A 21,923-nucleotide genomic window follows, 5' to 3' on the forward strand; every position below is an offset into this window, starting at 1 on the left:
AAGAGCTGAACTATGAGAGGTTGTTAATCCTTTAACTAGTGCTGTTTGACTTTATATATAGAGAATTAGAGACTTTAGAAATATTGGTGTTCTCTTAGATTTTTTAGCAGATTGCGCCTTTGATCTACAACTCTCCTTTCTTTATATATATACACATTCTAACCATTATAAGGCAGCTTTAAACTATGTTATGTTTTATTAATTTAGACCTATTGTGAGATAGATATCATCCAGTTAATATTAAACTACACAAGATGACCCAGCTCTCACTAAAAAAGAGAATATTTCCTTTTTCAGACAAAGACAAGGAAGGATGACAACTGTATTCTATATTAATAACAAGTTTGTTACAGTGTGGTTGCAATTTAATAAGTATAACACGTTTAGAACTGTGAGAACTTACTTTGACAATAAAAATAGAATATTAAAAAAAACATCAATTCCAAAATAACACATTTAACACTTTTTTAAAACTAGAAAGCAGCACCTATTTTATTATGAATTATTAATATTCCGAACATGAAATCATCTTCCTAAAAAAGGAAAACACATGCCAAAAGCAAAAATCACAAGACTTAAAGGGACATGAAACCCAAATTTGTTCTTTCATGAATTAGATAGAGCATACAATTTTAAATACATTTCCAATGTATTACTATTATCTAATTTGCTTTATTCTCTTTGTATCCTTTCTTGAAAAGTATACATAGGTAGAGTCAGAAGCTGCAGATTGGTGGCACATATATGCCTCTTTCAGTTAGCTCCCAGTAGTGCAATACTGCTCTATTAACAAAGGATACCAAGAGAATGAAACATAGAATATAGTAGTTGTTTCAAATGGTATGCTCTATCTGAATAATGAAAGAAAATTCTTTGGTTTCATGTCCCTTTAAGAAACATATTGTAGCATTATACAACAAAATACATATAAATAAAACATTGTATTTAAGTATATAATATATCCACCTCTCCACAGCTCCTATAGGTCTAATAGTAAGGTTGTTTTTTTTATTAGCAATGGAGATCACAGACATAACGAATATATAAGTGTTCTGTGAGAGCTTTTATGGGTGTTTTATGGGAGTAACCGGAATTTTAATGGTGAAACATAGCTGTGAGTTTCTAAATGTTAAAAGGTCTATCCTCCATCTTAGATGCACCTTTTTTAGCCCTATCAGTCTCGTGGCTCGCCAGATTTTTAGTGGCGAGATTTTCCATTGGGAGAAATCTTCTAAATCAACAGATTCATTTACAAATGTATTTTTTGAACTATTACTACACAGAAAGCATGTTTTGTTTTAGCAAACACACAGTCTATGTTGTGTAAGTATGTTTTGAAAGCATAGCCCCCCCAGCTGAGATCAGAGAAAAGTGATGATGTTGTTGGACTTTTGCTGAAACTGCCATCCCTATCATTTCCTATAGAAGGAACATCGCCACTGGTTGGAACAGAGAGGGTCAGCCCACTTTCTTTTAATTTATCCCCAGACTTATGGATTGTGAGACTGTGAGTCCAAAATGAGATTTCTTGTAGCTCTGACAATGCTTTTTGTCATGAGATGCAGGACATATGCAGGACACAGCAATGATGGTACAACTCTATTTTATTACAGAGCATAGCAATACACATCCAGACAGGTTGATTGTACTAAACTAACTGCGACACAGACACCGGACCTAAGCCCCGCCCACATGCTAGTGACATCACATCCTGCTATCATCACATCTTCCCCTTTTCAAAGGCAAAGCATACATTCGCATATATTAAATAACAAGGTACACCAACAGGGTATACAACAACATTTTGTTTTAGAACATTATAAAAACAGATAGATTAGAAAACATGAACAAATAAATTACATCCTGACTTGGACATCGGGGTAGACTACCCTAGTCCACAGTGACCATGGGATTATTCTGCCCATACTTCCGGTCACTGTTCTAGCTAAAGTCAGTCCCTGTATCGGGCCGGAAGCCTCACCACTCTTCCGCTTGATGTAACTTTGCATGAACTGTCCTCTGATACAGAAGATGGTGAACAAAAGTCTGCTGGAGGCAAAGATATATCCCCGCTATGATCTTGCTGAGGGGAAGGCACCTCTCTTAGAACAGGGGATCCCACCGGCGGTGGTACTGAGGTATCCGGTTCCAGACTCTCAGGTACAGGCTGAAGATGTCTTCGGTTACGGCGTGTAACCGTCCCTCCCTCTGTAAGGACTGTGTAAGACCTTGGTTCTGGAGAGCGGCCCACTACCGTAGCAGGCGTCTTCCATTTCTTCTCATCATCCAGTTTAATTCTGACACTTTGGCCCGCTTTCAGTTCCTGTAAAGGCCTGACAGAATGTCTCCTGTCGTAGAAGAAACGATAACCCTTTTTGGCCTCTTCATCCCTCCTAAGGACTTCGTCCCGAGGAACAGGGCCAGGCGGCTTGAAGACACCCACTGAGGGTAAAGTGGTGCGAATCTGGCGTCCTAGCATCAGCTGTGCCGGGCTAAACCCGGTGGCTTGAATGGGCGTCGCCCTGTATGACAAGAGGGCTAGGTACGGTTCAGATTGCTTTAGAATGAATTTTGTTGTTTGAACTGCCCTTTCAGCCATTCCGTTGGCCTGCGGATAATGTGGACTTGACGTGGAATGTACAAAATCATATTCCCTGCTGAAAGCACTGAACTCTGTAGAAGCGAACTGCATGCCATTATCACTCACCAGCTCCATTGGAATGCCCCAGCGGGCGAACAAGCTCTTCAGGCGAATGATAACGGCCTGACTTGTGATATCATTCAGGGGTGCTATTTCCAAATACCTGGAATAGTAGTCGATAACAACAAGAAACTTTTTCCCGTGCAGTTCGCACAAATCAGCAGCTATTTTCTGCCACGGCCCCGCAGGCAGCGGAGTAGACATTAAGGGCTCCCTTCTCTGAGTAGGCCGGCGTTCCCGGCAAAAGGCACATTTAGACACATGATTTGCAATGTCGGAGCTGATCCCAGGCCACCACACAGCTGTAGCTGCTCTTTCTCTGCACTTTGTAATGCCTAAGTGGCCATCGTGAATCCTGTTTAACATCTCCTTCCTCATGCTGACAGGAATTACAATACAGTCTTGGAACAGCACCAACCCCTCCAGCTCCGTGAGCTGCGACCTCTCTGGCTGGTAAGCATTTAAAGACATCCAGGCTGCCCGGCTCTCGGGCCAGCCATCTCTTATGTACCTTATAACTTCTTGCAGATCTGTGTCCAAATATGTCTCTTTCTTTATCTCTTCCAGTTTCCTTGAAGAAATGGACTTAGAGGCCAGAACTGAATCAACATACACTTTTACATCCGACTCTGTGGAGGATTCTTCAGCAGCAGCCAGCGGGAGCCTGGACAGTGTATCTGCCACAACCAGCTGCTTCCCCGGCACATGCACTGCCTGAACATTGAACCTGAGTAGTCTCATTAAAAGTCTCTGGCATCTCAAGGGTGTTTTGTCGATGTCATAAGAATTGATAAGAGGGACTAGCGGTTTGTGGTCAGTTTCCAGACTAAATTTCTCCAAACCCACTAGATAACGCTGAAAGCGCTCACAGGCCCAAACTGCAGCCAGGCACTCTTTCTCAATTTGAGCGTATTTTGACTCCGCAGCCGTCAGTGTGCGGGAACAGTAGGCGATGGGCTGTAGTTTGTTGTCATTCAGCTGCAAGAGTGCAGCCCCCAACCCATAACTGCTTGCATCAGCACTAACCACAGTCTTTTTTGAAGGGTCGTAGAACCCCAGCACTGGGGCAGACCCCAGCAGGGACTTAGCATGCAGGAACGCTTTTTCTTGTGAGGGTCCCCAGACCCAGGCAACATCTTTCTTAAGCAACTCTGTGATAGGGTGCAAAACTGTAGATAAATCTGGAAGAAACTTGCCCACGTAATTTACAAGGCCCAACATCTGTCTCAGCTCATGTACATCAGAAGGGCTTTTCATCTGTTCGATAGCCCGAATTTTCTCGGGGTCCGGCTTGATGCCATCCCCGTTGATGATATGCCCAAAGTAGCATAATTCAGTTTTCCTAAAATGACATTTTTCTTTATTCAGCTTCAGCCCAGACTCTTTGATAGCCTGCAGCACACAACTCAAACGCTGATCATGCTCCTCCACTGTAGACCCATACACTAGAATGTCGTCCATGACGACTGCTGTGCCCACGTGGCCACTCAGGAGAGAACTCATTTCCCTCTGAAAGATCTCAGGAGCGGAGGATATCCCAAAGGGAAGTCTGCAGAAACAGAACCGACCTACCGGAGTGATAAAGGTAGTCAGTTTGCGGCACTTTGGATCCAGGGGGATCTGCCAAAAGCCGCTAGAAGCGTCTAATGTGGAAAAGAACTTCGCCCCAGCCAACTTCGGGGCTATATCTTCCAGTGTCGGCAGCACAAATCTCTCCCTCTTCACTGCCTCATTCAACCTTTTCAGGTCCACACAGATGCGCACCTTTCCGTTTTTCTTTGCAACTGGAACAATGGGGGCACACCAATCAGTTGCTTCAACAACCTCTTCAATAACCCCCATAGACTTCATGCGCATGAGCTCTTTCTCCACTTGAGGCATGAGCGGGAACGGAATTCTACGAGGAGTAGAAATACTGTACGGGACTGCGTCACTTTTAAGTGCTATACGGACAGGTTTGCAGCTCAGTAGGCCCAACTCGCCAAACATATCTTCAGAGATCTCATTCACTCTGGCCACGAGGCCCAAGTCACAGGCTGCTTTTCTGCTCAATAAACTGTTAACACACTGACCTCGGATCACATGCACCCACATGGTGAACTTCCTTTGTTTGTACTCACAGCTGGCAAGAAATTTCCCCACACAATCAATGCGGCCACCAGGACTATGAACATTTGTAGTAACCTTCGCCAGCTGGGGCTGTCGAGGCAGTTTCATAAATTCAGCAAAAGACATTACAGTGATATCAGCTCCTGTGTCAATCTTAAAATCAACATTGGCTCCCATTACAGTAAAGGTAACTTTCCAATCTTCCTCTGAGCTTGTCCGTTCCACAACAGACCCCACAAAAGACACTTCCTGACCCTCCTGGTCACTGTCCACCTGCATCTCCTTAATGTATTCAGTTTTACACACCACTTCAAAATGGCCTATTCTGTTACATTTTCTGCATCTTTTATCTCTGGCCGGGCATATAGCACTCTGATCATGAGCCCGGTAGCACCGTGTGCATCGGCCATGTTGCGCCCATCCACTTCTAGGCCTTTCCAGTACTTTAGATCTACTGCTCACACTGTGCCTTTCACTAGTAATTTTCCTAGACTGTTGCACTTCATCCACAATACTCTCAGACCTCAGATCAGCACTTTGCTTTTTCACCAGTTCACTCTGGCGGGCCATCCTAATAGCCCCGTCTAACGTTAAATCAGGCTCTAACTGCAGCTTCAGGGAGACTTCAGCATCTGCAATTCCAATAACTATTCTGTCTCTGATTTGCTCTTCTTTAGCAACACCAAACTCACAGAATTCAGCTAATTCATACAGGCTGCGCACAAAAGACTCCACAGATTCTCCCACACGCTGATTACGTTTGTGAAAACAAGCTCTCTCATGAATCACATTTCTTTTGGGCACAAAGTGGGCACTGAGTTTATCCATAACTATATCAAAGTTAACTTCGTCCCCTTCTTGGAAAGTAAAAGCATTGAACACTGGCTCTACATCTTTCCCCATAGAATATAAAAGAGAATTAACTTGTACTTCACCACTCTCCTTGTTCAGTTTGGATGCAATCCTGAAGCGCTGAAACCGCTGACGCCATGTGGGCCAAGCTGCAGGCTGAGAAAAGTCAAAAGGCTCAGGTGGGGTAAACTTTGACATCGTCATCATCAGAAACAGAAGCGTAGTCCAGAACTTCTGACACCATGTCATGAGATGCAGGACATATGCAGGACACAGCAATGATGGTACAACTCTATTTTATTACAGAGCATAGCAATACACATCCAGACAGGTTGATTGTACTAAACTAACTGCGACACAGACACCGGACCTAAGCCCCGCCCACATGCTAGTGACATCACATCCTGCTATCATCACACTTTTATTATTAGGTTATTTGACAGAATAAAGAAAATGTAATGTAACAAAAGGATTTTGCAATATACTTATTATTATTTTACCCCCCCTTTCCTATAATTTAATTCTGTAGTAGACTGGTAAATTCTAGTCATTCATTGCACACTCTAGTGGCCCAATTTATATCTCTCCAGAGTTAGCCTCAGCAGAAAAGAAAACCTAGGTTAAAACATAGTGGTCGTTCATTGGTTTATTGACTTTAATAATTTATACTGTACTTATTTTTTTAAACATTTAAAAATATAACTAAAAAAATCTTCATATTATTCTTGGAAAATTTTATGCTTATGCTTTGATGATTTAATTCTATCTAGCATTTATTTAATTAACGCTAGAAGTAAGCTTTTTGCATGCGTCAGGTTGTGCTTGTGTTATGAGTTGAAAGTAATTGCAGCTGTGCACCATACTTTTATTATTCCAGACAGTGAAGGGGTTAATCAAGTAGCTTGTAAGGTTAATTTTAGCTGTAGTGTAGAGATTACTCCCTGATTACTCCCTGATCCCTCCTAAATAGCCCGCCCTCCCACACACACACATTTTCTGCAGTGTAGTGATCCCCATAAACCCTCCCCCCTCCCTGATCCCTCCAAAACAATTTTCTAACAATTTTCTAACCCTCCCCTCCCACTAATAGCAGCCATCTTTGGTACTGGCAGTTGTCTGCGGGTACCTAATTTATACATATATTTTTATTTATTTTATTTTTCAATTTATATATTTATTTTTTGTAATTGTTTCTCCAGTGTAGTGGGCCCCCTACCTCCCCCTCCCAGCAATTTTTAAATGGGGAACTCCCTCCCCTATTCTAAGCCTTTTTTGTAGTTCAGCACCCCATCCCTCCCTCTCCCTTCAATTTTATTTTATGTAGGTAAGATCACTCCCGCTCCCTCCTCCTTCCTCCCCCTTTTGCTGCTGGGCCACCCACCCGCCTCCTGCTTTTCTTCCCACACCTCCCTCTGGCACCAGCAGATGATCATTACAGACAGTGACACATACAGTGTCATTGTCTGTAACGATTAGGCAGCTGCCTGCAACTCAGGAACAGCAGTGCTGCTGTAGCCTCCTGGAGCTAGAACGATTAGGCAGCTGCCTGCAACTCAGGAACAGCAGTGCTGCTGTAGCCTCCTGGAGCTAGAACGTACATGTATGTTATGAGGTACAATGGGCTTCGTATCTCATAATGTATATATACATCTTTTTGGGTCAAGAGGTTTATTGCCAATTTTTCATATGCTTGATCAGAGCTAGATTAACCAAAAGGCAATCGAGTAACCTGATTTGGCCCCTTTAAAATAATGGGGACCCTTAAAAAATCTAAAATTAAATGATCCCATTGTTCTACCCACTAGAACAGTAGTTTTAGTTGGACATGTCCAGGGCCTGGTAGTTATATATATATATATATATATATATATATATGTACACTTTATGCATCTATATATTTAAATGCATTGGTGTCAGTGGGAAAGAAAATATTTACTGTCATTGGTGTCAGTGGGTTGGTATCACTTACTTACTTGCATTTTCCATGTCCAGTCCCATCCAGTCCCATTTGCTCCTTGTCCAACACTGTCCTCCCACTGAACTGTCACTACATGCACGCAACACACATGAACATGTGCAATAGCACTCCACTTCACATATAAGGAATTCCTTATGTCCCTTGCCTCTAAATCTTAGAAATATATAAAGAAAATATGAGCAAGTATTAATGGGTGGTAAGTGTGTGTGTGAAAGTCAGGGAGCAGCAAACTTTTCAGTGCCCAGGACAGCACAAAAACTAAGCATATTATCTGGTCCTGGTGTATATTTCTGCTACCCAGCCTCAAAATATACTGTGTATTAGGTGCACTGCTTAAGTACAGGATCAGATAATGTGGTTTATAAAGTATTGTCATGGTTTTATGGTTAGTAACATAGTTGGACATCAGTATGGCCTGGAACTGATCAGTATGTTCAGTATGGTATCGGGGTAGGATATGGTCATTAAAATATTCAGGGTAGCAATATGTTCATTAAGGTACTGGGGTAGGAGAATGGTTAGTATAGGGGTAGGCATATGGTCAGTAAGGCACTTGGCCAAAAGTATGGTCAGTAAAATATTGGGTTGCAGTATGGTCAAAGATGGTGTGGTAGCAGTAATGGCTGTAAGGTACTGTGGGAAAAAGTGTGGTTATTAAAACTATTAGTAGCAGTATGTTCATCAAGGTATTTAAGTAGATGGGCCAGTTAGGTGTTGGGTAGTAGTGTGATCAGTAAAGTATTGGTGTAGCAGTATGTTCAGTAATGTATTAGAGTAGGATATGGTCAATAATGTTTTGGGATAGCAGTATAATCAATTAGGATCTTGGTCAGGAGTATGGCATATTTAAGCAGAAAGGCCAGTTAGGTGTTGGGGTAGTAGAATGATCAGTAAGGAAATGGTGTAGCAGTATGTTCAGCTGGTATTGGAGTAGCAATACCAACTGAACAAACTTTTTACTGGTATAAAGGTATCAATATAGCATCTTTCATAGAACCTGTGAATCTGACCCTGTAAGTGACAGAAAATATGTTTAATTTAATGTCCTCTTAGCCGGATGTAAATACCACATATATGCTACCATTGCTGAAATCATGTCTACAGACGATATTTCCAGACTAACAGCCTCAGCTGGTGTTTATCCAGTAAGCAAACAAGTGATTTCTCTTATGTGGCTAAGTGAGAGCGAGCTCTAATGGTACCACACATTGAAATGTGGTAACTAAGTACTTGTTCAGTATATTTCTTGAGGTGATTTTTGTGGTCATCTTATGCTTGATTGCTCTGCAGTTCTTCAAAGTAAGGGAGCAGAAGGAATCTGTCCTGGGCAACAGAAATGAGAGAAAGCTAATCTCATCCATGCATATTTCTGTTTAAGGGAATAAAAGGATAAAATTACGAAACATGCAGATTTTTATTGGCAAAATCTCTAGCCTTAAATTAAAGCTAGTATGTATTATACTGAGCCAATATATACAACACTAATTATTTTAGTGCTAAAAACTTAAGCTATTTTTTTTTTAGACTGCGGTTTTACTCCCACAAGCTGACTACATCATATTTTCACTTACACATATGCGTGCGGTTTATAAATGACAGGTGACTGTTTATCTGATTGCAGCAGGAAGAGTATTTAAAAAAACAGGATACAATGATTTACTTGGGAACAGTGTAACATACATTGATTTATATTTTTAAAATAAAAGGGGCCCCAGGAAGGTTCTACAATCTGGGAATAATAGAAAAGGAGATAAAAAGGAAGAGAAATTATATCTGGGTTATCATGCAAAAAACTCAGAATTGCTTCAGGTGAAAGATAAAATCAGACTTGCACTGCAACGAATGGTTAAAATGTACAGATTCATGCAGCATTTTATTAGTATATAAAAAAAATCATAATGCTTCAGGGGTATATGAAAAAAAATGAATAAGTCAACAGATTTCTATAGGGAAACTTAGTGAATTTTATTTTAGCTTCTAAAGTATTTTCTTCAAAAGAATAAAACGTAACTAATTCAGATTTCTGTGATATGAAAGTTTTTGAAATATATATTTTACTTTGGAGATGTGAAGTTTGGTATTAATATCCATTTAATCAATTTTGAGACCTAGGAAAAGATTTGGACGGCAGATAAAAACCTACAAAGTTCATTAAGACTGTCCATATTCCCTTCTGGGCCCCGATCCGATATAAATCGTCGCCCGCAAAAGCCGGCGACACCAAAATTTGCGCTGGTTTGGTATCACATATACAGCGTAACATAGAAGTTACGTTTATTTCTGCCTTCGGCCGTAGTTTTTTGGCCCATAGACAGGTATACCAAACCAGCGCAGTTTGGTATCCAATATACAGCGTAAGGACTTACGTGGCGAAAATGGAGAAATCTTACTCCATTTTCACCTCGCCACAAATTGCAGGCGTAGTAAGCCTTACACTGTGTATCGGAGCCCCGTAGCTCCCTAAACTAGCTGCAAAATAAAAACTAACACCTAACGCATGCACAATGTCTATCTCCCTGTCAACCGCGATCCCCCGCCGCAATCACTAATAAAGTGTTTAACCCCTAAACCGCCGTTCCCGGACCCCGCAGCCACCTACATTAAATGTCTAACCCCCTAATCTGAGCCCTCTACACCGTCGCCACCTACATTAAAATTATTAACCCCTAATGTAATCCCCCTACACCGCAGCCATCTATATTAAAATTATTACCCCCTAATGTGAGCCCCCTACCCCTCCGCCACCTATTTTAACTATATTACCCCCTAATATGATCCCCCTACACCGCCGCCACCTATTTTAAATGTATTAACCCCTAATCTAATCCTCCTACACCGCCGCCACCTATAATAAATACTAAACTGTCCCTACCCTAAACTAAATTAAAAATAGCCCTGAAAAGGGCTTTTTGCGTGGCATTGCCCCAAAGTAACCAGCTCTATTACCAGCCCTTAAAAGGGCCTTTTGAGGGGCATTGCCCCAAAGTAACCAGCTCTTTTACCAGCCCTTAAAAGGGCTTTTTGCGGGGCATTGTCACAAAGTAATCAGCTCTTTTGCCTCTAATGTAATCTAATCCCCCTACACCGCCGCCACCTATATTAAATATATTAACCCCTAATCTAATTCCCCTACACCGCCGCCACCTATATTAAATATATTAACCCCTAATCTAATCCCCCTACACCTCCGCCACCTATATTAAATTAATTAACCCCTAATCTAATACACCTACACCGGTGCCACCTATATTAAATTAATTAACCCCTAATCTAATCCCCCTATACTGCCGCCACCTATATTAAATTAATTAACCCCTAAAATGCTAAAATTTCCCTACCACTAAACCTAAGTCTAACCCTACAAATAGCCCTGAAAAGGGCTTTTTGTGTGGAATTGCCCCAAAGTAACCAGCTCTATTGCCAGCCCTTAAAAGGGCTGTTTGCGGGGCATTGCCCTAAAGTAATCAGCTCTTTTACCAGCCCTTAAAAGGGCTTTTTGCGGGGCATTGTCACAAAGTAATCAGCTCTTTTGCCTGTAATCTAAATCCCCCTATACCGCCACCACCTAAAATAAATGTATTACCCCCTAATCTAATCCCCCTACACCGCCGCCACCTATATTAAATTTATTAACCCCTAATCTGACCCCTCTACACCGCCGCAACCTATGTTAAATATATTAACCCCTAATCTAATCCCCCTACACCGCCGCCACCTATATTAAATATATTAACCCTAATTATATTAGGGTTAATAGAGTTAATATAGTTATTATATTATATATATTAACTATAGTAACCCTATCTAACTCTAACACCACTAACTTAATTATTATTAAAATAAATCTAAATAATATTAATAATATTAACTAAATTATTCCTATTTAAAACTAAATACTTACCTATAAAATAAACCCTAAGATAGCTACAATATAATTAATAATTACATTGTAGCTATTTTAGGGTTTATATTTATTTTACAGGTAACTTGGTATTTATTTTAACTAGGTACAATCGTGTAATTGTTTTTATTTTGGATCATTTTGTTTATTTTTTTGTAATCTTAGTGGAGGGGGGTTTCGTGATTTTAGTGTTTATTATTTTGGTAAACTTAAATTTTTTTTTAATTTTTTTGTAGGATTTGTTTGGGGGTGTTAGATTTAGGGTTAATAGTTTTAGTGTTTTGCGATGTAGGGGGGCTGGCGGTTTAGGGGTTAATAGGTTTATTTAGTGGCGGAGATGTGGGAGGCCAGAGGTTTAGGGTTTAATAACTTTATTTAGTGGCGGCGATGTCGGGGAGTGGCGGAATAGGGGTTAATAGTTTTTATTAGTGGCGGCAATGTCAGGGCGGCAGATTAGGGTTTAATAACTTTATTATAGTGGTGGCGATGTCGGGGAGCGGCGGAATAGGGGTTAATAATTTTATTATATTGGCGGCGATGTCAGTAGCAGCAGATTAGGGGTTAATAGGTTTAATATAGTGTTTGCGATGTGGGAAGGTGGCGGTTTAGAGGTTAATAGGTAGTTTATGGATGTTAGTGTACTTTGTAACATTTTAGTTTTGAGTTTTGTGAAACATTTTTGTTACACAAAACTCATAACTACTGCTCTCAGATGGCGGTATGGATCGTTTCGGTATAGGCTGTAAAGCAAGCATTTTAGCCTGAACGCACAACCTGTAATACTGGCGCTAAGGAAATCCCACACAAAAACGTCATTTTTTTAAATGCGGGATTGTCGTTGCGTTACAGGCTAAAATGCTTTCAGTATAGCTATACCGACAAGACTCCCAATAGTGCATTACTGCTTTTACGCTGACATTGCTATTTTTTCTGCGTTAAAAGCCGCAACGCAAAAATCGTAATCTAGGTGTTAGTGCAGCCACTGATCTCAAGCTATCTCCCAGTGATCCATTGCTGCTCTTGAGCCTACCTAGGTATGGATTTCTACAAATGATATCAAAAGAACAAGGTAAATCTAGAATTCTAGAAGAATTGAACACTATATCAAAATTGCATACTATGAGGCCTATCTATCAAGCTCCGAATGGAGCTTGAAAGGCCGTGTTTCTGGCGAGTCTTCAGACTCGCCAGAAACAGCAGTTATGAAGCAGCAGTTTAAAGACCGCTGCTCCATAATCCTGGAATCGCCGCAATTCAACCCAATCGAGTACGATCGGGTTGATTGACACCTCCCTGCAGGCGGCCGATTGGCCGCGAGTCTGCAGGGGGCCGCGTTGCACCAGCAGCTCTTGTGAGCTGCTGGTGCAATGCTGAATACGGAGAGCGTATTGCTCTCCGCAATTTAGCGAGGTCTTGTGGATCTGATCCGCACTGTCAGATCAGGTCCGCAAGACCTTTGTTAAATTGGCCTCTCTATCTGAATAAGGAAAATTAAATTTTGTCTTCTATGTCCATTAAAATCCCTTTAACCCTTTGAGTGCTAATGACGGCTCTGAGCCATCACTAGCACTCTCCCACCTTGAGGGAGATCTGAGGGCTCCCACCTGCTCCTACCCCGGCGATCGTGCCTGTAGAGTGACAGGCATCACCGGGGCTTTCCGTTTTGAGTGGTGATGTCATGCGCAATAACGTGATGAATCCTTAGTGATGTCGCGAACAGCTAGCTGGAGAACAGTTCCCGGCGATCATAGCTTGTTCGCGTTCGCCGTGGCGGGCGAACATATGCGATGTTCGATCCGCCCCCTATTCGTCATCATTGAGTAAACTTTGACCCTGTATCTCACAGTCTGCAGACACATTTCAGCCAATCAGCAGCAGACACTCCCTCCCAGACCCTCCCAGCTCCTGGGCAGCAGCCATTTTAGATTCATTATGATCCTGCATTCTTAGTGAGAGGAGTGATAGTGCTGCTGCTTGTGATTTTATAGGGAAATTGATAGCTAGGCTAGTGTATTCAGTGTCCACTACAGTCCTGAAGGACTCATCTGATTTCTGCTGTAAGGACAGCACCCCAAAAAGCCCTTTTTAGGGCTAGAACTTCAGCCCAAAAAGCCCTTAGGGCTAGAACTTTAGAGGTTTTTTTTGTTTTTTTTTTGTTATCTAATTGCATTTGCCTGTCTGTCAGCCTGTGTGTGAGGCTCACAGCATATACTGTGCCTACTTGCTCACTGCCACCACTCATATCTGGTGTAACATTAGTGTAAATTAAAAAAAAAAAAACTTTTACATCAGTTTGCTAGTGTAATCTAATTTAATTTTCCATCAGGCCTGTGTGTCAGGCCCACAGCATATACTGTGATTAATTGCTCTGTGCCACCACTCATATCTGGTGTAACATTAGTGTAAATTGTTTTTAAAAAAACTTTTACATCAGTTTGCTAGTGTAATCTAATTTAATTTTCCATCAGGCCTGTGTGTCAGGCCCACAGCATATACTGTGATTAATTGCTCTGTGCCACCACTCATATTTGGTGTAACATTAGTGTAAATTTAAAAAAAAAAACTTTTACATCAGTTTGCTAGTGTAATCTAATTTAATTTTCCATCAGGCCTGTGTGTCAGGCCCACAGCATATACTGTGATTAATTGCTCTGTACCACCACTCATATCTGGTGTAACATTAGTGTAAATTTAAAAAAAAAAACTTTTACATCAGTTTGCTAGTGTAATCTAATTTCATTTTCCATCAGGCCTGTGTGTCAGGCACACAGCATATACTGTGATTAATTGCTCTGTGCCACCACTCATATCTGGTGTAACATTAGTGTTAATTTTAAAAAAAAAACTTTTATATCAGTTTGCTAGTGTAATCTAATTTCATTTTCCATCAGGCCTGTGTGTCAGGCCCACAGCATATACTGTGATTAATTGCTCTGTGCCACCCATTATATCTGGTGTAACATTAGTGTAAATTTAAAAAAAAAACTTTTACATCAGTTTGCTAGTGTAATCTAATTTCATTTTCCATCAGGCCTGTGTGTCAGGCCCACAGCATATACTGTGATTAATTGCTCTGTGCCACCACTCATATCTGGTGTAACATTAGTGTAAATAAAAAAAAAATAAAAAAACTTTTACATCAGTTTGCTAGTGTAATCTAATTTCATTTTCCATCAGGCCTGCGTGTCAGGCCCACAGCATATACTGTGCCTAATTGCTCTGTTTTCCACCACTCATATCTGGTGTAACATTAATGTAAACATTTTTTTAATTTTTTTTTACATCAGTCTGCTAGTGTAATCTAATTTCAGTTGCTAGGCCAGCCTGCCACTGCCAGCCTCAGTGCCACCACTCATATCTGGTGTAACATTAGTGTAAATTTAAAAAAAAAATTTTTACATCAGTCTGCTAGTGTTATTTAATTTTAGTTGCCAGGCCAGTCTGCCACTAGTGCCAGCCTGTGTGTCAGACTCCCAGCATATACTGTGCCTATTTCCATCCTCAGTGCCACCACTCATATCTGTTTTAACATTAGTGTAACTTTTTTTAAAAAAAACCTTTACATCAGTCTGCTAGTGTTATTTAATTTTAGTTGCCAGGCCAGCCTGCCACTAGTACCAGCCTGTGTGTCAGGCTCCCAGCATATACTGTGCCTACTTCCATCCTCAGTGCCACCACTCATATGTGTTGTAACATTAGTGTAAATTTTTTTTAAAAAACTTTTATATCAGTCTGCTAGTGTTATTTAATTTTAGTTGCCAGGCCAGCCTGCCACTAGTGCCAGCCTGTGTGTCAGGCTCCCAGCATATACTGTGCCTACTTCCATCCTCAGTGCCACCACTCATATCTGGTGTAACATTAGTGTAATTTTTTTTTAAAAAAAAACTTTTACATCAGTCTGCTAGTGTTATTTAATTTTAGTTGCCAGGCCAGCCTGCCACTAGTGCCAGCCTGTGTGTCAGGCTCCCAGCATATACTGTGCCTACTTCCATCCTCAGTGCCACCACTCATATCTGTTGTAACATCTATATTGCATCTATTGATCTATGTTATTCGTATCTATCAAATGTATATTGCATCTTTTGATTTATATAATTCGTATCTATCAAATGTATATTGCATCTATTGATCTATGTAATTTGTATCTATCATATGTATATTGCATCTATTGATCTATGTAATCTATGTATCTATCTATCAAATCTATCTATCTCGTGGTTGTGCAAATGGACTGTTTGCGGTTGTTTGCGGTGCGTTACACGGGGAGTTTGGTCTGTCACTGTGAAGCGGGCGTAACCCTTACACTACCTGATCGATACAACATCATACCTGATGTTTTAAAGCACGTTATTCCAAACAATTTAGGAATGTTAGGTGATTTAGGCCCTTTATGGTTTAAAACCAGACTCTGCATCAACTATGTAATTTTCCGTGGGAGTTTTGCCATGGATCCCCCTCCGGCATGCCACAGTCCAGGTGTTAGTCCCCTTGAAACAACTTTTCCATCACTATTGTGGCCAGAAAGAGTCCCTGTGGGTTTTAAAGTTTGCCTGCCTATTGAAGTCAATGGCGGTTCGCCCGCTTCACAAACAGTTGCGGAAGTTCAAGTCCGCCGTTCGCGAACCAAAATATTTAGGTTTGCGACTTCACTAGTGATGATGTCACTGTGCAACTTTATTTATACTGAACAATGTTAAGTATAGGAGCAGAGGGCATGCTGCTTAGAAGCCTGTATAGGAGGGTCTGAAAAAAAGTTACAAAGAAAATTGTTCAAAAAATAAAAAAAAGGATTAAAAAAATCTTAGCACCCAGGTGGGAAAGTGCTTAGCACTCAAAGGACTTAAAGGGATACTTAACCCAAACTTTTTATTTGATGATTCAGATAGAGCATGCAATTTTAAGCAACTTTCTAATTTACTCCTATTATCAATTTTTCTTTGTTCTCTTGCTATCTTTATTTAAAATGCAATAATTGAAACCTTAATAGCCGGCCCATTTTTGGTTGAGAACTTGGGTTAAGCTTGCTTATTGGTTTGTAATTGTATCCACAAATAAGCAAGTTCTATTCAGGGTGCTGAACCTAAAATGGGCTGGCTCCTAAGCTTTAATTTCCTACTTTTTAAATACAGATAGCAAGAGAACGAAGAAAAATTGATAGTTGCTTAAAATTGCATTCTCTATCTGAATCATTACAGAAAAAAATTGGGTTTAGTATCCCTTTAAGGTTTTTATTATGAAACCTCTCTCCAGTTTCCAATGTCATCCAGGGTCATAAATATGTTAGTAGTTTAATATCCTTAAACACCTATATAGGGGCGGACTGCAATCAATCAGGGCCCTGGGCAAAAATTAGGGAAGGACCCCCACTGTCTCACCCTGATCCAAATGTATGCAAATAAACATAGTAGCCTCGCTGTCCTGTCCCCATTGGGCCCCCAAGAGTCAGAACCCCAAGAGCCAGAGACAGGGCCCAGAACCATTATAGAAAGTGTCTAACTCTGTGATGGCTAATCTTGGTACCCTTGATGTTTTGGAACTACATTACCAATGATGCTCAACCAGACTGCAGAGTGACTAAGTATAATGGAAAAATGTAGTTCCAGAACATTTGGGATGCCAAGGTTAGCCATCACTGGTATAACTTTTCTGCACTTTTATCAATGGATAACATGTCTGCAGTGATTTTGCTTGGTTTGGATATTTACATATCATAAATGATCTAAAGTTCTTTTAATAAACTAATATAGAATTGTGCATTGAGATGCAGACTATGGGGCATATTTATCAAGCTTCTTCAGGCTTGCCGGAAACAGAAGACCGCTGCTCCATAGCTTGTCCGCCTGCTCTGAGACGGCGGATAGAAATCTACCCGATCGAATATGATTGGGTTGATTGACACCCCTGATAGCAGCCAATCTGCAGGAGGCAGTATTGCACCAGCAGTTTACAAGACCTGCTGGTGCAATGATAAATGCTGACAGAGTATGCTTTCGGCATTTATCGATGTGCAGTGGACATGATACGTTACTTCATAAATATGCCCCAAAAGCACAAAATATCTTATTTTGCTTTATCCTTTGCAAAAAGTGTGACCTTTCTTCCTTCGTGTTATTAAAGCATTACTAAAGGCAGGTAAAGATTAAATTTCAAATTTACTCTATTAAAATATTTATCCAGCACTGTTCTGTTCAGCTAATTGTTTCCTGTATCAGATAAGTAAATAAGCTTCACTTTTCTTCTTGACATTCCTAAACCCTTAAAAATATTTTTAAAATGATGCTGCTGCTACAGTACTTTCCTTGTATCACTACTGTCCAACTGCTACCTTGATCTCATTCCCTTTAGGAAATAAGAGGTTAGTGAATTTCTTTTAACAAATGAATAATGTTGTCAAAATGTAGCCAGATGAAACACCCAATAAGCAATTTTTTTTATCATGATGAACAATTCATCCAAAACAGTTTGCTTGCTTGTGCGCATGTCTAATTTATTATATGTGTATTATTTGGGGGGGAAGGGGGATGGATAAGAGAATAAACATTACATTTATTGGGCTAAAAGAAGCTACTCTCAGGTGGTAACTGGGCCTTAGAACAAGCCACTGAGCTGTTGTTTGTTCCTGGCAGAGAGCATCTCATTCTGTATTTGTATTATGACCCAGGGAAGTCTCCTTAAGGGTGATGGGGGAAACCAGATGGGGGACTCCGTGCCCTATGGTCTTAGAGAGATATGACTGCCCCTTACTGACAAGGCCTAAAGGAGGCCAAAAGAATCATCTGGGGTTACTGTTTTCCTTGTTCAGATGAGAATTGCCTGGTATTTCAGGGGCTAGACTGTCCTTGTTAGACTGATACACTTCAGGAGAGTTTTCCTCTGTGAAAAGCACAACTGGGCTAAAAGAAGCTACTCCTAGGGGTTAACCAGGCCATAGAACAAGCCAATGAGCTGTTGTTCATTCCTGGCAGTCTGCTTCTTTTTCTGTATGCATTTATCACTTACTCAGCAAGATTATAGGAATTAGGGTTATGTTGTTTTTATAATTCTCTAGATGAAAATCATCTAGGTAATAGATAAAACACTCACAACTATAAGTAGAAAATAACCCTATTCCTCAAGGACTAATACAACTATTTGTTACAGACAGCAAGGTGCACTGGCAAATGCATTTCTCACTGAGTATTCCATGATTCACAGCAGCAAGTGTGACTAAAAAAAAAAGATTCAAGTGCAATTATTTACCAAGGAACTTCCATTTTCCCAAACATAGCACCACAGTATATCAAGAGGGCTACAAAAATGTCAGTGTAAAAATATTTAGAATTAAATATGTGTCATAATTTATGAAGGTGTTTGTATGACTTCATCCTATGATGCAGAATATAGTACGTTGGTTGAAAGCTCATTTTATATAGAGCCTGCTTATATGTTGCATGGTACATTTTATGCATTAAACACTAAGAAATGTTATGATGACTAGGCTAGCCATATTGTTAGAACATTAAGGAATATTTTATACAAAAAAAAAAACTGTATATAGCTGAGGATTTCGTACTTCAGCAAATTTTACACTTTTACAATTATACTTGACGTAATTTATAAATGAAATCCCATTTGGAAAACTCAATATAATGTTGAAAAACACACATTAGTACTAAAGTGATATATACGCAATTATATTTGTTTGTAAGGTTTGCAGCAAAAATAAAAATTGTCTCTGCTATGATTATTGTTATGTATGAGTTTATGCATAGATAATTACAGTATATATCTATTTTAAGGAAATATCTGCCAGTACTGCAGTGAAATTGGATTTGAACAAGTATCATGTATTCTCTTTTTTGTTTTGTTCTGAATTTCTCAAATGATTTTTGATGTACATTTTCTCCGTACTCATACATGTATTTAAATTTAAATTATCAAATCAGTGCATATTTATTTTAGATACTCTGGGACAAAATAGTTTCTTTGTTCATTTATAATTGTATGCTAAAAAAAAAAAATCTGTTCTTATAACAGAATGCAATGTTTTGAATGAGTGCTAAAGTACTCAAATATGTGATTTATTACTGCAATAAATATAGGTTATCTTGAGCCTATGCGGGGAAACAATGATCCAGATGTTTGAATTGAACAATGCTCCAGATGTGTCAAAGACAAAAAAAATGGAAATCAAAATGTTTGATATTGTTGAGAAAATTGTTTTGTTTTATTTTAACAATATATTGGATTTTAACAATATATTGAGACATTATTGATGCATATTTTCTTCCATTATTTTTAGCTTGAGCATTTGCAATATTCAGAATTTATTTGTATGGTAAGACCATATTAATAGTCATCTCATTTGGCCTTAAAAGAACATTAAACTCAAAATGTTTTGCCCCATGAAGGCCTAGGTTACAAGTGGAGCGCAAAACTTTTAGCTCTAACACCGCTCAAACTAAATCAATAGCGTTCTTATTCTTGCACTCTCATTACAAAAAGTTGAAAGTAAAATGGTTGCACTCGAGTGAAAGCCTCGAATTGCTTACATATGGAGGTCAGAAAAAGCCAATGCACTGTGTTTTAAAGAAATATGATGGGTGTTGGAATGGGAAGTGCTCAAAGGTGAATGTATATCTATGTGTGTGTGTGTATATTTGTATGTGTGTGTATGTATGTGTGTGTGTACATATGTATGTGGAAACATACATACACATACATACACATGAATATATACACAAATACAAATCCACACACACACATATATATGTATATATATATATACAGTATCTCACAAAAGTGAGTACACCCCTCACATTTTTGTAAATATTTAATTATATATTTTCATGTGACAACTCTAATGAAATGACACTTTCTACAATGTAAAGTAGTGCGTGTACATCCTGTATAACAGTGTAAATTTGCTGTCCCCTCAAAATAACTCAACACACAGCCATTAATGTCTAAATCGTTGGCAACACAAGTGAGTACACCCCTAAGTGGAAATGTCCAAATTGGGCCTAATTAGCCATTTTCCCTCCCCGGTGTCATGTGACTCATTAGTGTTACAAGGTCTCAGGTGTGAATGGGGAGCAGGTGTGTTAAATTTTGTGTTATCGCTCTCACACTCTCTCATACTGGTCACTGGAAGTTCAACATGGCACCTCATGGCAAAGAACTCTCTGAAGATCTGAAAAAAATAATTTTTGCTCTACATAAAGATGGCCTAGGCTATAAGAAGATTGCCAAGACCCTGAAACTGAGCTGCAGCACAGTGGGCAAGACCATACAGCGGTTTCACAGGACAGGTTCCATTCAAAACAGGCCTCACCATGGTCGACCAAAGAAGTTGAGTGCACATGCTCAGCGTCATATCCAGAGGTTGTCTTTGGGAAATAGAACTATGAGTGCTGCCAGCATTGCTGCAGAGGTTGAAGGGGTGGAAGGTCAGGCTTGCAGTGCTCAGACCATATGCCGCACACTGCATCAAATTGGTCTGCATGGCTGTTGTCCCAGAAGGAAGCCTCTTCTAAAGATGATGCATAAAAAAGTCTGCAAAACGTTTTCCCTAGACAAGCAGACTAAGGACATGGAATACTGGAACCATGTCCTGTGGTCCCATGAGACCAAGATAAACTTATTCGGTTCAAATGGTGTCAAATGTGTGTGGCGGCAACCAGGTGAGGAGTACAAAGACAAGTGTGTCTTGCCTACAGTCAAGCATGGTGGTGGGAGTGTCATGGTCTGGGCCTGCATGAGTGCTGCCAGCACTGGGGAGCTACAGTTCATTGAGGGAACCATGAATGGCAACATGTACTGTGACATACTGAAGCAGAGCATGATCCCCTCCCTTCGAAGACTGGGCCGCAGGGCAGTATTCCAACATAACAACCCCAAACTCACCTCCAAGATGACCACTGCCTTGCTAAAGAAGCTGAGGGTTAAGCTGATGCATTGGCAAAGCATGTCTCCAGACCTAAACCCTATTGAGCATCTGTGGGGCATCCTCAAACGGAAGGTGGGGGGAGCGCAAGGTCTCTAACATCCACCATCTCCATGGTCTCATGGAGGAGTGGAAGAGGACTCCAGTGGCAACCTGTGAAGCTCTGGTGAACTCCATGCCCAAGAGGGTTAAGGCAGTGCTGTAAAATAATGGTGGCCACACAACATATTGACAATTTGGGCCCAATTTGCACATTTCCCCTTTTGTTGCCAACGGTTTAGACATTAATGGCTGTGTGTTGAGTTATTTTGAGGGGACAGCAAATTTGCACTGTTATACAGGTTGTACACTATTTAAGATTAATTATTAAATTTGGAATATAATATTTATATTAATAATAATAATAATAATAATAATAATTATTATTATTATTTATGAAAGAATTTGCTTGTGAGAA

This window comes from Bombina bombina, chromosome 5 (genome assembly GCF_027579735.1).
Source record: "Bombina bombina isolate aBomBom1 chromosome 5, aBomBom1.pri, whole genome shotgun sequence".
NCBI classification, from domain to species: Eukaryota; Metazoa; Chordata; class Amphibia; order Anura; family Bombinatoridae; genus Bombina; species Bombina bombina.